Raw genomic sequence first — 15847 nt, 5'->3', positions numbered from 1 at the left:
TTTAATTTGGAGCAGCCTAATTGACGTTGCCCAACTTGTATCTGCTGGAAAAGAGTAGCTAAGATACATGGAACAAAGAGAAGTCATAGCCTTGTGGGACATAGCGACATAACTACAGCAGAAGTGGTAAGTTAGCAGGAACTAGGCTGTGTTGCAAGGCTCTTTCCTGTGTAAAGGCAGAGGTGTTGGAAGGTCTTGTGTTGATTGCTTTGGCATGATCTTGTTTGATCTGGTATTTATTGTTCTGTGGAAAGCAAATTTCTGACAGTGTGTCTGGAGGGGGCTGGAAGTTGTTTATATGCCAAGAAGGAAGCATTCTGGGAAAATGTCAAGGAAGTTATCGTCTCCTTTTGGTACATGGCATACTGAATGATTTCTCATATGGATTCCCACATGAAAATAGGATTGGTGAGGTGGAAATTCTGTCCTAATTTTAGGCACAATATCCAGTGTCAGCAGCAAGAATGGGGCTACCCTACAGTGCAGATGAGCTGGGTGCTGAGAGTGGCCACAGGAGGTCACCAACCAAGGCACAGTCCCACAGGATGTGAGCAGGGCAGTGAGAGTGGCAGGGTCCACTGGCAGGCTTGGCCAAGTCAAGGTGATGAGCCTCATCCAGGGAGTCCAGCTGGGAGGGAACAGCAGGAGATGGCTCACAAACAAGGTTATAGTATAGATCCAGTGTCAGTCCAGGGGACAGGGTATCAGACAGGATTGTCAGTCTGGAGTCCCTCCAGGAAAAGCAGTCACTAAATCAGGGCAGCTGAGGACAGGCACAGCTATGATGCAGCTCAGGCAGACTTGAGGCTCAGGCCAGAGCTGAAGCAGCACTCCTGGATGAATGAGCAGAGGGCATGTGGATGGAGGTTGGTCAAGGCTTATTATAACCTTGTAAGGCTTACTAGTGCACTCGTGGCCCTGACATTCAGGCAGTTCACTCAGAGGTACAATCTGACCTCTTAGAGGAATGTCTTTGATTGGCAAAGGCTGTCCTTTATCAGGTAGGTGTAGGTGAGGTAGGTGTATAACTTCTAGGACATTCACACAAGTATTAAAGTCCCACAGTGGAATTGTCAAAATCCATGGGTTTTAAACAGAAGCATCTCAGATCCATTTTGTCCATGAGATGTTGAAATGTCTTTGTGGAGATGGTGCAGGTGAAACTAAACAACAGCTCCAAAGCAGGGTTAACCCACAAAGATAATGATCAATAAAGAAAGAGAAACACCCAGTTGGAACAAGAACTCTTTATTCAACAGCTCCAGGGCAGGGTTAACTCACAAGGACTATCAATAACAACCAGAAACACTCAGCTGGAACAAGGAAAACTTTTTTTCATGTCTGAAACCTGATCCTCAGGAAAGACCTACAAAGGCAAACCTAGGAACCAGAAGTGCCAATTCCACTCAGTATTGAAAGCTGTGGAGTTGCTATTTGTTCAGTAAAAGTTTTATGACCACTAGTTTTCTATATATCTCATCAACTATTAACGCATTGTTGTTCCACAGGCTGTCATTTTTCCTAGTTGACATACTTGATCAGCAGACTTCCTGTGTTTGAATACTAATTTAGGTTACACCCAGAACAGTCATTCCCAACATGTACTTACCTTGATGTCTGCTGTTTGTGCTTGACTATAAAGACTTCTTGACTCTACGGTTTCTGGTTTCCAGTGAAAGTGCACAGATGAGTGATAATTGGGAGTTTAAGATGATCAGCAAGATGGCTAGCTTCTCTCTGTTGTGCTGTGACAGAAAAAAAACCTTGTAAACAAGTTTTTATTCCCCACCCCAAAATGTCTTATTCCAAATATAACAGGTAACACCTCACTTTACAGACAGTGTCATTTTTATATTCTTAGTCATCAGAGTTAGAGCAACACTGCCAGCTAACAGCAAAGTATTTCTAATCAGGAAAAGACTGGAACATGCAATGTGTTTTGCTGGGTAGCAAAGGATAGCTTTAAGCTTCAGGCTTCTTGGCAATGCAGAGTTAACACTTCAGCTCTGTAGAAGGAGTGGTAAGAACCAAGGTTGATCACACTGGCAGTCTCCTTAGTCAGGGTTTTTTTTTATGCATACATTTTAAACAGTAAGGAATTAAGTTCTAAATTACATTGATACTGCCAGGATTAGCCATATTTTGTTAAGCAGCAGTGCCCACATGAAGAATTGTCACCCTATGAATGAATACTGTGTTTCCTTGAGCTCAGTGTTGTCCCAGAAGTGAACAACTGTAATGAAAATCAGCCATAATTATAGTGTTTCAGTCAGAAAGATCTGTATGAGTGGTTGTTTGAAAAGCCTGTAACTCTTTCTGTTCCTGGACAGCTTTAAATTTTCCAATCCATTCACCAATTTTTTTTTATCACTGTATGGTACTGGTGTTAAGTGTGAACCTCATGATGTCTTTTCTGTTCTGGAAACTCTATAATGCTATCTCCTATAGCAAATTCTGTACTAAAACTGAATAGCATTGTATTTCTGTGGGTGCTGTGCCTGGCAGATAATTTTGCTTGCATGTCTTGAGGCATGCATCCTTTCAGCCAAGAATCTGGTAAAGCATGGAGCCTTGTATGGAGTCTGGAGTATGAATGGCCAGGAATGTGTGAACCATACCTGCCAAGTCCTTAGCCACTTCTTTCTGTTGTCTTGTACTCTAATGAGTAAGAAACTGAGTGTGACAACCAGCTGCCTCTTATGTGGTGGTGTGGTTATCAGAAGGAAAAAAATTCCAGTCATAATTGACATAATTTGAATGGATAATTTAAATGATAAATATAGAGTGGTTTCCTCTTACACAACAATTTTTCCACACTGAAGCATTGATGAAAATGGTTTATGAAAATTAAATGTGGTGGACTTCTTGACTATACAGTTTCCAGTGAAAGTGCACAGATAATTTAGTGATGAATGGGAGTTTAAGATGCTCAGCAAGACAGCTAATGTCATTCTGTTGTGCTGTGACTGAAAGAGAAGTTTGTTGGCTGAGTGCAATGCAGCCACCTTACAGAGATGATACCGCAGGTGTTTGTTATAGTGGAAAACAGAAAATAATAAAAAAAGCAACAAATGAAACAGCAACAACAGAATACCCTACTGTCATGGGTTCAGCAGTAGCAGTCTTTTTTCCCCTTCTTGGTAACTGGTGCCCGTGTCCTTCCGGGTAACTCCCAGTTACCCCTCACCCCAAGCATGACATGCTGTGGTATGGAATACCTCTTTGGTCAGTTTGGGTCAGGTGTCCTGCCTCTGCTTCCTCCTGGCTTCCCCTCCTCCCTGGCAGAGCATGAGGCTCACAAAGTCCTTGGACGAACCAAAACATCGCTATCAGCTCTGTTCCCAGGCCGAAAGTCAAAACACAGCACTGCACCAGTTACCAAGAAGGAGAAAAAAGACTGCTACTGCTGAACCCATGACACCTACTTGGAACTTCAGGTAAATTTCAGTGATCTGGAAGTGAGTAGTGGATTTCAGAGCCTGGCCAGTCTGATGGGATGAAGAAACACCTATTCTAACAAAGTTCGTTATGGAACCTTAATGGCACAGCCCTTGGAGCAACCGTATGTCTTGTTTCACATTGCCATATCATTTTGCTTTAGCCTATTGCTATCATCCATTCTTTCATACCAGCCCATGTACATCAGTCTAGCTCCTTGCTCTTCACAGGCCTTGCTCTTCTTCTTTCTGTACTTAAATCAGATTTCTTCATTTCTTTCTAACACAGCAGCCAGGGTACTTGTCAGTAGTGGTTGCTTGAGAGAATGTTGGGTGCATATTCCTAAGTATTAAAGTCTTGCCTTTATGAATTCTTGTGTTAATGAACTGTTCTGTAAATCAAAACAGATTGCTAATAATGACTTCATTTTTAAAGAAGAAGAAATAAAAACACTTCTAGAAAGTCGCATACATCTTTATGCCCAATTAGGCCGAAGTGCCATTGCTAGAAGTGTCCTGATTTTCTTGTAAGCCTGTAAGTTTGCACAGAACATCCCAGCTGCACAACTGACAAAAAGCGACTTGTGGAGAAGTGTGCATGGAGCCTGTGTACCACAGGCTGATATCTGCCTCATCACACTGACCCAAGGACACTGATCTTGGCTCCCATTTGTGTTTTCAGACTACCCAGTGGTAGCCTGATTTCTTTTAAAAGTGTCCTACCTACATGATCTCAAAGCAGTCTCTGGCTGGCTCCTAACTTCCTTCCCATCAGGAAAAGAAATGTCCACTTTCTATATGTCTTTATATAAAGATACCTGTATTTTAAAACATAGGCATATGCAAAGATACAGCCATTTGGTGTATACAGGACAATAAGGAAAAGGTCCAGGAGGATCCTGCATCCAGCTCTGGGGCCCCCCACATGAGAAGAAAATGGACCTGCTCAAGCAAGTCCAGAGGAGGCCATGAAGATGATCAGTGGGCTGGAGCACCTCTCCTATGAAGACAGGTTGAGAGAGCTGGGCTTGTAGGGCCTGAAGAGGAGAAGGCTCCAGGGAGACCTTACAAAAGCCTTCCAATACTTAAAGGGGCCTACAAGAAATCTGGAGAGTGACTTTTGGTGAGAGCAAGTACTGATGAGACAAGAGGGAATGACTTTAAACTGCAAGAGGGTACATTTAGAAATTAGGGAAAAGTTGTGTGGTGAGAGTGTGGTGAGACACTGGGACAGGTTGACAGGTTGACCAAAAAGTTGTGGCTGTGTCATCCCTGGAAGAGTTCAAGGCCAGGGTGGATGGAGCTTTGAGCAACCTGGTCTAGCAAAAGGTGTCCCTGCCCATGGCAGGGGTGTTGGATTAGAAGGTTCCTTCCAGGCTAAAACATTCTATAATTGTATGATAATAAGGAAAGGGCCCAGCAGATTTGCCCCCAAAACCCACACAAAGCAGAAGAATCAGCCTGGTTCAGGAATCAGAAAATTTTATTCCAGGTCAGTTTCACACAGGGAGGGTGAGTAGCAGAGAGATCCCCTTATCCATGGCTGTCGGGAGCTTCCAGATGCCTGAGGGAAGATGCATGGTGCAGGCTGGCTCTGGTTCCTTGTCTTTAGGTCAATGGCTTTATGGAACGCTACAGAAATCTCTGGCTATGTGGCTGCGAAGAGAAGGCAGTGAGTGTGCCATGGTCTGATCTTGTCCTTGTCTGGGCCTACGTAGTTCAGGTAGTTAAATTTTCAACTGTGGCATGTCACCGTCGATATCCTCATTCTCCTCAACAGCATGAAAATCAGCTGCTTATCCAGGCTCTCCGTCTGTGTGGCTGAGGACAGGAGCACACCATGGTCTGGTCCATTTGCTGTCTGGGGCTGCATCTGCAAAAAAAAGGATAAGAAGCAAAGGCAGCAGCCATTCTCATTCATCTGGGTAACCCTTGCCCAGGGCTCAGCAAGAGTTGACTTAAATTTGTGTCAGCGTCATTCATAGAAGGAAGTGAATCTCTGGCTCTGTATGCACCCAGTGGCCTGGTCCATTCCCTGTCTGGGCCTGTGCCTGCAAAAAGCAGGAGAAAAAAATGACACAGCAGCCACACTGGCTCACCATAGGCAACGCCTGCCCAGGGCTCTGCCAGGCTTGATGACTTAACTTCGTGTCAGCATCCTTATGGAAGGCAGCAAATCTCTCTGCATGAGTGCCTGAGGACCGGAGCACACCAAGGTCCGATCCTTTCCCATTGCGTGCCTGTGGCTGAAAAGGAGAACTGCAGAGCAACCGCCACTGCTCACCACGCGCAACCCCTGCGCAGGGCCCTGCTACACGCCAAGACTTAACTTTGTGTCCGTGCAGCAGGAGGCGAGTGTCTGGCTGTGTGGCCGGGGTCAGGAGTGCGCCCTCTTCCGGTCCTGTCCTTGTGTGAGCTTCTGGCTCTGGAAGTGAAAGGAGGAGCAGCCACCCTCTGCCGCCCATGGGACAGCAGCTGCCTCCCTGCCGGGCCCAGCAGCCCGGCACCCACCTCCCTACCCAGGGCTCTGCAGGCTCAATGACTTAACTTTGTGTCAGTGTCCTTTGTAGAAGGCATTTAAACTCTGTCGGTGTAGCTGTGTAGAGGGGTGCACGATGGTTGGTCCATTCCCTGTCTGGGCTTGCAGCTGAAATGGCAGAAGGAAGGACAAGAGATGGCATCAGCCACCCTTGTTCTCATCTGGAACATCTACCCAGAGCTCCGCCAGGCTCAATGCCTTAACTTTGTGTCAGTGTCCTCCATAGAAGGAAGTGTCTCTGGCTGTGTGGATGGGGATAGCAGGGCACCATTTTTCTAGTCCATTCCCTGTCGGATTAGCAGCCGTTAAAGACAGGATAAGAATGTAGACATCAGAAACCCTGACTCACCATGGCGAGTCCTGCCGCAGTGAATGACTTATCTTTGGTCTTTGTCCTTGTGGAAGGTGTTTAATCTCTGGCAGTGTGGTGGAGGAGAAGACTGCGCCATTGTCCCGTACTGTCCTTGTCCGGGCCTGCATCTGCAAAAGGCAGAAGAAGAAACTATGTGTTACCCATCAGAGTTCACCAAGGAGAAGCCTTGCCCAGGACTCTGAAAGACTGAATGACTTATCTCTCGTCTTTGTCCTTGTGGAAGGCTTTAATCTCTGGCAGTGTGGTGGAGGAGAAGAGAGCGCCATTCCTGGCTCCTGTCATTGTCTGGGCCTGCAATTGTAAAAGGCAGGACAGCAAACTAAGCAGCAGCAACAGTCACTCACATGGGTAACCCCTGCTCAGGGCTCTGCAGATCTCGGCGACTTAACTTTGTGTCAGTGTCCTCCATAGAAGGAAGTGACTCTCTGACTGTGTGGATCAGGACAGGAGCACACCATGGTCTGGTCCATTCCCTGTTGCGGTTGAAGCTGTTTAAAACAGGATAAGAATGTAGACATCAGACACCCTGACTCACCAGGGCGAGTCTTGCGCATGGCTCTGCCGCAGTGAATGACTTATCTTTGGTCTTTGTCCTTGTGGAAGGTGTTTAACCTCTGGAAGTGTGGTGGAGGAGAAGAGAGCGCCATTGCTGGGTCCTGTCCTTGTCTGGGCCTGCAATTGTAAAAGGCAGGACAGCAAACTAAGCAGCAGCAACAGTCACTCACATGGGTAACCCCTGCTTAGGGCTCTGCAGGTCTCGGCGACTTAACTGTGTGTCAGTGTCCTCCGTAGAAGGAAGTGACTCTCTGACAGTGGATGAGGACAGGAGCGCACCATGGTCTGGTCCATTCCCTGTTGGGGATGAAGCTGTTTAAAACAGGATAAGAATGTAGACATCAGACACCCTGACGCACAATGGCGAGTCCTGCCCATGGCTCTGCCACAGTGAATGACTTGTCGTTGGTCTTTGTCCTTGTGGAAGGTGTTTAACCTCTGGAAGTGTGGTGGAGGAGAAGAGAGCGCCATTGTCAGGTGCTGTCCTGGTCTGGGCCTGCAACTGTAAAAGGCAGGACAGCAAACTAAGCAGCAGCAACAATCACTCACATGGGTAACCCCTGCTCAGGGCTCTGCAGGTCTCGGCGACATAACTTTGTGTCAGTGTCCTCCGTAGAAGGAAGTGACTCTCTGACTGTGTGGATCAGGACAGGAGCACACCATGGTCTGGTCCATTCCCTGTTGGGGTTGAAGCTGTTTAAAACAGGATAAGAATGTAGACATCAGACACCCTGACACACAATGGCGAGTCCTGCCCACGGGTCAGCCTCAGTGAATGACTTATCTTTGGTCTTTGTCCTTGTGGAAGGTGTTTAACCTCTGGAAGTGTGGTGGAGGAGAAGAGAGCGCCATTGCTGGGTCCTGTCCTTGTCTGGGCCTGCAATTGTAAAAGGCAGGACAGCAAACTAAGCAGCAACAGTCACTCACATGGGTAACCCCTGCTCAGGGCTCTGCAGGTCTCGGCGACATAACTTTGTGTCAGTGTCCTCCGTAGAAGGAAGTGACTCTCTGACTGTGGATCAGGACAGGAGCACACCATGGTCTGGTCCATTCCTTGTTGGGGTTGAAGCTGTTTAAAACAGGATAAGAATGTAGACATCAGACACCCTGACGCACAGTGGCGAGTCCTGCCCACGGACCTGCCTCAGTGAATGACTTATCTTTGGTTTTTGTCCTTGTGGAAGGTGTTTAACCTCTGGAAGTGTGGTGGGGGAGAAGAGAGCGCCATTGCTGGGTCCTGTCCTTGTCTGGGCCTGCAATTGTAAAAGGCAGGACAGCAAACTAAGCAGCAGCAACAGTCACTCACATGGGTAACCCCTGCTCAGGGCTCTGCAGGTCTCGGCGACATAACTTTGTGTCAGTGTCCTTCGTAGAAGGAAGTGACTCTCTGACTGTGTGGATGAGGACAGGAGCGCACCATGGTCTGGTCCATTCCCTGTTAGGGTTGCAGCTGTTCCAGACAGGATAAGAATGTAGACATCAGACACCCTGACTCACCATGGCGAGTCTTGCCCATGGCTCTGCCGCAGTGAATGACTTATCTTTGGTCTTTGTCCTTCTGGAAGGAGTTTAACCTCTGGAAGTGTGGTGGAGGAGAAGAGAGCGCCATTGTCAGGTGCTGTCGTGGTCTGGGCTTGCAATTGTAAAAGGCAGGACAGCAAACTAAGCAGCAGCAACAGTCACTCACATGGGTAACCCCTGCTCAGGGCTCTGCAGGTCTCGGCGACTTCACTTTGTGTCAGTGTCCTCCGTAGAAGGAAGTGATTCTCTGACTGTGTGGATGAGGACAGGAGTGCACCATAGTCTGGTCCATTCCCTGTTAGGGTTGCAGCTGTTCCAGACAGGATAAGAATGTAGACATCAGACACCCTGACGCACAATGGCGATTCCTGCCCACGGGTCAGCCTCAGTGAATGACTTATCTTTGGTCTTTGTCCTTGTGGAAGGTGTTTAACCTCTGGAAGTGTGGTGGAGGAGAAGAGAGCGCCATTGCTGGGTCCTGTCCTTGTCTGGGCCTGCAATTGTAAAAGGCAGGACAGCAAACTAAGCAGCAGCAACAGTCACTCACATGGGTAACCCCTGCTCAGGGCTCTGCAGGTCCGGGCGACTTAAATTTGTGTCAGTGTCCTCCGTAGAAGGAAGTGACTCTCTGATTGTGGATGAGGACAGGAGCTCACCATGGTCTGGTCCATTCCCTGTTGGGGATGAAGCTGTTTAAAACAGGATAAGAATGTAGACATCAGACACCCTGACTCACCATGGCGAGTCCTGCCCATGGCTCTGCCACAGTGAATGACTTATCTTTGGTCTTTGTCCTTTTGGAAGGTGTTTAACCTCTAGAAGTGTGGTGGAGGAGAAGAGAGCGCCATTGTCAGGTGCTGTCCTGGTCGGGGCCTGCAATTGTAAAAGGCAGGACAGCAAACTAAGCAGCAGCAACAGTCACTCACATGGGTAACCACTGCTAAGGGCTCTGCAGGTGTCGGCGACTTAACTTTGTGTCAGTGTCCTCCGTAGAAGGAAGTGACTCTCTGACTGTGGATCAGGACAGGAGCACACCATGGTCTGGTCCATTCCCTGTTGGGGATGAAGCTGTTTAAAACAGGATAAGAATGTAGACATCAGACACCCTGACTCACCATGGCGAGTCTTGCGCATGGCTCTGCCGCAGTGAATGACTTATCTTTCGTCTTTGTCCTTGTGGAAGGTGTTTAACCTCTGGAAATGTGGTGGAGGAAAAGAGAGCGCCACTGCTGGGTCCTGTCCTGGTCTGGGCCTGCAATTGTAAAAGGCAGGACAGCAAACTAAGCAGCAGCAACAGTCACTCACATGGGTAACCCCTGCTCAGGGTTCTGCAGGTCTCGGCGACATAACTTTGTGTCAGTGTCCTCCGTAGAAGGAAGTGACTCTGTGACTGTGGATCAGGACAGGAGCGCACCATGGTCTGGTCCATTCCCTGTTGGGGATGAAGCTGTTTAAAACAGGATAAGAATGTAGACATCAGACACCCTGACTCACCATGGCGAGTCTTGCCCATGGCTCTGCCGCAGTGAATGACTTATCTTTGGTCTTTGTCCTTGTGGAAGGTGTTTAACCTCTGGAAGTGTGGTGGAGGAGAAGAGAGCGCCATTGTCAGGTGCTGTCCTGGTCAGGGCCTGCAATTGTAAAAGGCAGGACAGCAAACTAAGCAGCAGCAACAGTCACTCACATGGGTAACCCCTGCTCAGGGCTCTGCAGGTCTCGGCGACTTCACTTTGTGTCAGTGTCCTCCGTAGAAGGAAGTGACTCTCTGACTGTGTGGATCAGGACAGGAGCAAACCATGGTCTGGTCCATTCCCTGTTGGGGTTGAAGCTGTTTAAAACAGGATAAGAATGTAGACATCGGACACCCTGACTCACCATGGCGAGTCCTGCCCACGGCACTGCCGCAGTGAATGACTTATCTTTGGTCTTTGTCCTTTTGGAAGGTGTTTAACCTCTAGAAGTGTGGTGGAGGAGAAGAGAGCGCCATTGTCAGGTGCTGTCCTGGTCTGGGCCTGCAATTTTAAAAGGCAGGACAGCAAACTAAGCAGCAGCAACAGTCACTCACATGGGTAACCCCTGCTCAGGGCTCTGCAGGTCTCGGCGACTTCACTTTGTGTCAGTGTCCTCCGTAGAAGGAAGTGACTCTCTGACTGTGTGGATGAGGACAGGAGCGCACCATGGTCTGGTCCATTCCCTGTTGGGGATGAAGCTGTTTAAAACAGGATAAGAATGTAGACATCAGACACCCTGACTCACCATGGCGAGTCTTGCGCATGGCTCTGCCGCAGTGAATGACTTATCTTTGGTCTTTCTCCTTGTGGAAGGCGTTTAACCTCTGGAAGTGTGGTGGAGGAGAAGAGAGCGCCATTGCTGGGTCCGGTCCTGGTCTGGGCCTGCAATTGTAAAAGGCAGGACAGCAAACTAAGCAGCAGCAACAGTCACTCACATGGGTAACCCCTGCTCAGGGCTCTGCAGGTCTCGGCGACATAACTTTGTGTCAGTGTCCTCTGTAGAAGGAAGTGACTCTCTGACTGTGTGGATGAGGACAGGAGCGCACCATGGTCTAGTCCATTCCCTGTTAGGGTTGCAGCTGTTCCAGAGTGGATAAAAATGTAGACATCAGACACCCTGACGCACAATGGCGAGTCCTGCCCACGGATCTGCCTCAGTGAATGACTTATCTTTGGTCTTTGTCCTTGTGGAAGGTTTTTAACCTCTGGAAGCGTGGTGGAGGAGAAGAGAGCGCCATTGCTGGGTCCTGTCCTTGTCTGGGCCTGCAATTGTAAAAGGCAGGACAGCAAACTAAGCAGCAGCAACAGTCACTCACATGGGTAACCCCTGCTCAGGGCTCTGCAGGTCTCGGCGACTTCACTTTGTGTCAGTGTCCTCCGTAGAAGGAAGTGACTCTCTGACTGTGTGGATGAGGACAGGAGCGCACCATGGTCTGGTCCATTCCCTGTTGGGGATGAAGCTGTTTAAAACAGGATAAGAATGTAGACATCAGACACCCTGACTCACCATGGCGAGTCTTGCGCATGGCTCTGCCGCAGTGAATGACTTATCTTTGGTCTTTCTCCTTGTGGAAGGCGTTTAACCTCTGGAAGTGTGGTGGAGGAGAAGAGAGCGCCATTGCTGGGTCCGGTCCTGGTCTGGGCCTGCAATTGTAAAAGGCAGGACAGCAAACTAAGCAGCAGCAACAGTCACTCACATGGGTAACCCCTGCTCAGGGCTCTGCAGGTCTCGGCGACATAACTTTGTGTCAGTGTCCTCTGTAGAAGGAAGTGACTCTCTGACTGTGTGGATGAGGACAGGAGCGCACCATGGTCTAGTCCATTCCCTGTTAGGGTTGCAGCTGTTCCAGAGTGGATAAAAATGTAGACATCAGACACCCTGACGCACAATGGCGAGTCCTGCCCACGGATCTGCCTCAGTGAATGACTTATCTTTGGTCTTTGTCCTTGTGGAAGGTGTTTAACCTCTGGAAGTGTGGTGGAGGAGAAGAGAGCGCCATTGCTGGGTCCTGTCCTTGTCTGGGCCTGCAATTGTAAAAGGCAGGACAGCAAACTAAGCAGCAGCAACAGTCACTCACATGGGTAACCCCTGCTCAGGGCTCTGCAGGTCTCGGCGACATAACTTTGTGTCAGTGTCCTCCGTAGAAGGAAGTGACTCTCTGACTGTGTGGATGAGGACAGGAGCGCACCATGGTCTGGTCCATTCCCTGTTAGGGTTGCAGCTGTTCCAGACAGGATAAGAATGTAGACATCAGACACCCTGACGCACAATGGCGAGTCCTGCCCACGGATCTGCCTCAGTGAATGACTTATCTTTGGTCTTTGTCCTTGTGGAAGGTGTTTAACCTCTGGAAGTGTGGTGGAGGAGAAGAGAGCGCCATTGCTGGGTCCTGTCCTTGTCTGGGCCTGCAATTGTAAAAGGCAGGACAGCAAACTAAGCAGCAGCAACAGTCACTAACATGGGTAACCCCTGCTCAGGGCTCTGCAGGTCTCGGCGACATAACTTTGTGTCAGTGTCCTCCGTAGAAGGAAGTGACTCTCTGACTGTGTGGATCAGGACAGGAGCAAACCATGGTCTGGTCCATTCCCTGTTGGGGTTGAAGCTGTTTAAAACAGGATAAGAATGTAGACATCGGACACCCTGACTCACCATGGCGAGTCCTGCCCACGGCACTGCCGCAGTGAATGACTTATCTTTGGTCTTTGTCCTTTTGGAAGGTGTTTAACCTCTAGAAGTGTGGTGGAGGAGAAGAGAGCGCCATTGTCAGGTGCTGTCCTGGTCTGGGCCTGCAATTTTAAAAGGCAGGACAGCAAACTAAGCAGCAGCAACAGTCACTCACATGGGTAACCCCTGCTCAGGGCTCTGCAGGTCTCGGCGACTTCACTTTGTGTCAGTGTCCTCCGTAGAAGGAAGTGACTCTCTGACTGTGTGGATGAGGACAGGAGCGCACCATGGTCTGGTCCATTCCCTGTTGGGGATGAAGCTGTTTAAAACAGGATAAGAATGTAGACATCAGACACCCTGACTCACCATGGCGAGTCTTGCGCATGGCTCTGCCGCAGTGAATGACTTATCTTTGGTCTTTCTCCTTGTGGAAGGCGTTTAACCTCTGGAAGTGTGGTGGAGGAGAAGAGAGCGCCATTGCTGGGTCCGGTCCTGGTCTGGGCCTGCAATTGTAAAAGGCAGGACAGCAAACTAAGCAGCAGCAACAGTCACTCACATGGGTAACCCCTGCTCAGGGCTCTGCAGGTCTCGGCGACATAACTTTGTGTCAGTGTCCTCTGTAGAAGGAAGTGACTCTCTGACTGTGTGGATGAGGACAGGAGCGCACCATGGTCTAGTCCATTCCCTGTTAGGGTTGCAGCTGTTCCAGAGTGGATAAAAATGTAGACATCAGACACCCTGACGCACAATGGCGAGTCCTGCCCACGGATCTGCCTCAGTGAATGACTTATCTTTGGTCTTTGTCCTTGTGGAAGGTTTTTAACCTCTGGAAGCGTGGTGGAGGAGAAGAGAGCGCCATTGCTGGGTCCTGTCCTTGTCTGGGCCTGCAATTGTAAAAGGCAGGACAGCAAACTAAGCAGCAGCAACAGTCACTCACATGGGTAACCCCTGCTCAGGGCTCTGCAGGTCTCGGCGACTTCACTTTGTGTCAGTGTCCTCCGTAGAAGGAAGTGACTCTCTGACTGTGTGGATGAGGACAGGAGCGCACCATGGTCTGGTCCATTCCCTGTTGGGGATGAAGCTGTTTAAAACAGGATAAGAATGTAGACATCAGACACCCTGACTCACCATGGCGAGTCTTGCGCATGGCTCTGCCGCAGTGAATGACTTATCTTTGGTCTTTCTCCTTGTGGAAGGCGTTTAACCTCTGGAAGTGTGGTGGAGGAGAAGAGAGCGCCATTGCTGGGTCCGGTCCTGGTCTGGGCCTGCAATTGTAAAAGGCAGGACAGCAAACTAAGCAGCAGCAACAGTCACTCACATGGGTAACCCCTGCTCAGGGCTCTGCAGGTCTCGGCGACATAACTTTGTGTCAGTGTCCTCTGTAGAAGGAAGTGACTCTCTGACTGTGTGGATGAGGACAGGAGCGCACCATGGTCTAGTCCATTCCCTGTTAGGGTTGCAGCTGTTCCAGAGTGGATAAAAATGTAGACATCAGACACCCTGACGCACAATGGCGAGTCCTGCCCACGGATCTGCCTCAGTGAATGACTTATCTTTGGTCTTTGTCCTTGTGGAAGGTGTTTAACCTCTGGAAGTGTGGTGGAGGAGAAGAGAGCGCCATTGCTGGGTCCTGTCCTTGTCTGGGCCTGCAATTGTAAAAGGCAGGACAGCAAACTAAGCAGCAGCAACAGTCACTCACATGGGTAACCCCTGCTCAGGGCTCTGCAGGTCTCGGCGACATAACTTTGTGTCAGTGTCCTCCGTAGAAGGAAGTGACTCTCTGACTGTGTGGATGAGGACAGGAGCGCACCATGGTCTGGTCCATTCCCTGTTAGGGTTGCAGCTGTTCCAGACAGGATAAGAATGTAGACATCAGACACCCTGACGCACAATGGCGAGTCCTGCCCACGGATCTGCCTCAGTGAATGACTTATCTTTGGTCTTTGTCCTTGTGGAAGGTGTTTAACCTCTGGAAGTGTGGTGGAGGAGAAGAGAGCGCCATTGCTGGGTCCTGTCCTTGTCTGGGCCTGCAATTGTAAAAGGCAGGACAGCAAACTAAGCAGCAGCAACAGTCACTAACATGGGTAACCCCTGCTCAGGGCTCTGCAGGTCTCGGCGACATAACTTTGTGTCAGTGTCCTCCGTAGAAGGAAGTGACACTCTGACTGTGTGGATGAGGACAGGAGCGCACCATGGTCCGGTCCATTCCCTGTTAGGTTTGCAGCTGTTCCAGACAGGATAAGAATGTAGACATCAGACACCCTGACGCACAATGGCGAGTCCTGCCCACGGATCTGCCACAGTGAATGACTTATCTTTGGTCTTTGTCCTTGTGGAAGGTGTTTAACCTCTGGAAGTGTGGTGGAGGAGAAGAGAGAGCCATTGTCAGGTGCTGTCCTTGTCTGGGCCTGCAATTGTAAAAGGCAGGACAGCAAACTAAGCAGCAGCAACAGTCACTCACATGGGTAACCCCTGCTCAGGGCTCTGCAGGTCTCGGCGACTTAAATTTGTGTCAGTGTCCTCCGTAGAAGGAAGTGACTCTCTGATTGTGGATGAGGACAGGAGCGCACCATGGTCTGGTCCATTCCCTGTTGGGGATGAAGCTGTTTAAAACAGGATAAGAATGTAGACATCAGATACCCTGACTCACCATGGCGAGTCTTGCGCATGGCTCTGCCACAGTGAATGACTTATCTTTGGTCTTTGTCCTTGTGGAAGGTGTTTAACCTCTGGAAGTGTGGTGGAGGAGAAGAGAGCGCCATTGCTGGGTCCTGTCCTGGTCTGGGCCTGCAATTGTAAAAGGCAGGACAGCAAACTAAGCAGCAGCAACAGTCACTCACATGGGTAACCCCTGCTCAGGGCTCTGCAGGTCTCGGCGACTTAACTTTGTGTCAGTGTCCTCCGTAGAAGGAAGTGACTCTCTGACTGTGGATGAGGACAGGAGCGCACCATGGTCTGGTCCATTCCCTGTTGGGGATGAAGCTGTTTAAAACAGGATAAGAATGTAGACATCAGACACCCTGACTCACCATGGCGAGTCTTGCCCATGGCTCTGCCGCAGTGAATGACTTATCTTTGGTCTTTGTCCTTGTGGAAGGTGTTTAACCTCTGGAAGTGTGGTGGAGGAGAAGAGAGCGCCATTGCTGGGTCCTGTCCTGGTCTGGGCCTGCAATTGTAAAAGGCAGGACAGCAAACTAAGCAGCAGCAACAGTCACTCACATGGGTAACCCCTGCTCAGGGCTCTGC

The sequence above is a fragment of the Pezoporus flaviventris genome, unplaced genomic scaffold (assembly GCF_033815535.1).
Source record: "Pezoporus flaviventris isolate CSIRO_AGI_PZ_B2104156 unplaced genomic scaffold, CSIRO_AGI_Pfla_v1 ptg000025l, whole genome shotgun sequence".
In the NCBI taxonomy this organism is placed as follows: Eukaryota; Metazoa; Chordata; class Aves; order Psittaciformes; family Psittacidae; genus Pezoporus; species Pezoporus flaviventris.
The sequence above is the reverse complement of the archived record's forward strand: the minus strand, read 5'-3'. Positions refer to the sequence as shown.